The 3292-nt window shown below is 41.0% G+C and overlaps 1 protein-coding gene and 1 long non-coding RNA gene across 2 annotated transcripts in view; one reads left to right on the forward strand and one right to left on the reverse strand.

Moving 5' to 3' along the window:
* LOC104950431 (uncharacterized) overlaps nt 1–3292 on the forward strand; it is a 121863-nt gene that overhangs the window by 53650 nt on the left and 64921 nt on the right. The window lies entirely within an intron of this gene.
* Nucleotides 1–3292, reverse strand: part of LOC104943350 (uncharacterized) — an 18928-nt gene that overhangs the window by 12440 nt on the left and 3196 nt on the right. The gene's annotated exons all lie outside the window — the stretch shown is intronic.

Consider the following 3292-nt stretch of genomic DNA (forward strand, 5'->3'; position numbering starts at 1 on the left):
TAGTTAACAATGACATTATTGTTCTCTTAATATAAAGGGAGGTAGGTACTCTTTAAAACAGCTGCTAGTTATGGGTACTTTTTACTTAAGCACATTTCGAAGCCCATACTTCTTTACTTTTACTTCAGTAAAGAAGTTTAGTCAGTACTTCTACTTTTACCAGAGTATGTTTAAACACAAGATATGTACTTCTACTTGAGTAAAGGATGCGTGTACTTTTGCCATCTCTGGTCATTCCCAAAATCACATGTTGTAATTTACTCTGCAGAGCAAACAGACACATCAAAAAGAAAAAGCAGACCATTCCTTTCCTTCCTTTAGTCAAATCACGTAGTAACCGCAGTAAGTCATAAGTTATTTCATTAACTAAGATGGTCCATCTGTCTTAACAAGATGTGATCCATTTGGTTTGTACTCTAGATGAACTCGTGGCACAGTGTGAGATCCTCGTGTGGGTTGGGAAGGCAGACGCAAGGACACTCAGCAGATGGACCCCACTTCAGGGCGACTGGTGGGGGGGGAAATAGGAGGTCCAGCAGGCTCTAAGACCCCAAATTTCCCTGGCATTGGCCTCCATCTCTCACACACAACCCACGCACACTCACAACGCCTTGTCTTGATGACAAAAGTGAGAAACTTCACACTATCTCAGTGGATGCAAGACAGGTGGTGAGGAGGATGGAGGGAGGTGGGAAGAGAAAGGAGGGAAAAAGGAGCAGATGAAGTGAAGGAGATGCTTGAATGCAAAATCGTCTTGGCATTGATATAAAGCTGGCCGTGCGTAACTGTTCTCTGGCCTTACTGCTGATCGACGCGCTGGCACAACTTCAACTCGCTCCCCAAAGGTGAGACAGCAGACGCTCAGACCAGGTGGAGCAGTGATATTGGTGTCAGACATCCCACTTGGAATTAAAGTTAGGAGGGAGACTGTGTGTGACTTTCTCTTGTTGGCTGACACCACATTCTTCAGTTCGGAGCTGCCACCGCTCTCTCTGTTACAGCTGTTCAGCTGCAAGTTTATATCCAAAGTGTTTTTCCAAAGGGGTACGTCTGCACTTATTAAAATATGCTTTTAGCAAAGACCGGCCTACAGAGTGCATGCAAAATCATTATTCCATACATACTATTCAGTGTTTCCCACAGATCTGAAATATACTTGGGGGGCTGGTGGTAGCGGGGGCGGGGGGCCCTCATAGCCCTATAGTTTACATCTACTACCCACATATAAACATATGGACATGGGTTACTTTTAAAAAAAAAATGGTAAATGTATTTAGGAACCTATCAATGTGATTTTAGGTGGGGGTGGACTCAATAAGATTTTTTTTTAAATGTTGCAGTTAAATGCATCAATCTGGTGCCTTTTGAGGGGGAAATAAAGAGACTAGATCTATGGGAACACCTATATGAAACAGAACTGTATACATTTCAATAATCATAAAATCATGGCCATAACCAATAACATACCATTTCTAATACGAAAAACACTGAAACTTGTTTATTTTTTATTTTTGGTTCATTTATAGTTGTGAGTGTGTCTGTGCTCCTGAATCAGCCTCTCCTCCTCTCCCCCTGCTCCTCTTTGAGGCAGCAGCAAAGACTAGTTTTAGCTCTCAACAAGTTTTAAAAGTGTATCTTGCCTTTTTTCACCTAGTTAACTTTTTATTTATTTATTCATGCATATTTGACTAATCACTACCCTCCCCAATGGAAATATGTGGTTTACATAAATGGTGACCAACCGTTTGAGTACCACCTGAGACTAGACTAAGTTGAACTATCTAAACACTCAGGGAGTCCTTTACCTCACCTGAGCCTGGGTTTATCCCGAGCTTGAATGACACACAGAGACCAATCAAAGGGCTTTGATTTAAGTGATCTGTATGACAGTGGCCATGTCGGCAGGCCACTCATTGTAGACAGCCAGTCCCCCTGTGGTGAGGCAGGCACTTAACAGGCCATGGCCATTGGGAAACCCGGTCTCCCGATGGCCAGTCCGGGACTGGGTATAGGAGGCGTAGAGTGAAGGATCATTGTCCACAAGTTAATCGATGCAGATGGCGTCGTGGTCCACAACGGACCAAAAAAAAAAAACTAAACAGGTCGCGAAATATACTCGTGGGCGGCCGCCCAGTATAGTCTATTGTGGGGAAACCTTATGTAACTGGTTGAAAAACACTATCTAAAAGTAGCCCTGAAAGTTGTTAACTTAAGTTGACTGGACAAATGGGTAAACATAGTAAGCTAAAAGAAACACTTTTTTTTAAAAATCGTTAGCTTACTGTGAATGCAATAAAGTAATTAAAAATGAACCAATTAAATGATAACATATTAGATATAAAACAAGTGTCAATGACTGTTCCCAAATGAACTTAATAATGTGGGGGGGTAGGTATTTTTGGAGAAACCAGCTCAAAGTGCGGCTAGAATTTGAAAATACACAACCGGAGAAAATCTGCCACTTCCTTACAGAGCCCTCCTCCCATACACAACTGAGAGCGAACGCCACATGAGACAATGAGGCACGAGATTTTGGATTTTACTAGGCTTTGTCCACAGCATGGAAGGCTGACAGGCAGGTAGTGCCATCCAGTTTACTTTAAGCGGCTGGGTAACCAATGATTGGTTCTGCTTTTTACAGTACTAGCGGCTTCCAACCAGATTACATTTTTTAATGGATTTGGTTGGTCAAAGGGCACTTAAGAATTCATTGCCCATTCGGGATGTTAAGAGCATTCGCATGGAAATATAGACAAAAGTGTATCTCGAGCCGGTTTCTCAAACTTACCTACCCCAACCTTAAGATAAAAGAGATATCTGACTACCTAAAGTAATGTTAAAAGCAGTTAAAAATTGGTTAGCAAGCCTGGTATGGGTAAAAGGTTAGTTTGCCCCTACCTAAAAGTTCATAGATAAACTTTCTAAAAGTGACGCAGAAAGTAACCTGGATAATCAGTTAGACTTATAACGCTGAGGGCCTATACAATAACATCATAATAATAGTATTTTATTTTTAATTTTAGTAATAATTAAATGATATGGGTACAATTCGGGTTAGGGTAGTAAGGCGCAAAAGTTGCAAAAAAGGTTAAAATATGTTAGTAATTTGAAAACGTGGCCATAACTAGCCTTTTATCATTGTCCTACAGGCATTGCTTTAAGTAAATCATCAGTGTTACGATACACTTTATTGTCCTGATCAGTTCTGGAAATTTGTCCTTCTGCGGAAGCTTTAATAACGCAGTCTTAACGAAAATCAGTAAGTATGTTGACCTGATTTTTAGGAGATACA

This window comes from Notothenia coriiceps, unplaced genomic scaffold (genome assembly GCF_000735185.1).
Source record: "Notothenia coriiceps isolate Sejong01 unplaced genomic scaffold, NC01 NC01_scaffold00000339, whole genome shotgun sequence".
In the NCBI taxonomy this organism is placed as follows: domain Eukaryota; kingdom Metazoa; phylum Chordata; class Actinopteri; order Perciformes; family Nototheniidae; genus Notothenia; species Notothenia coriiceps.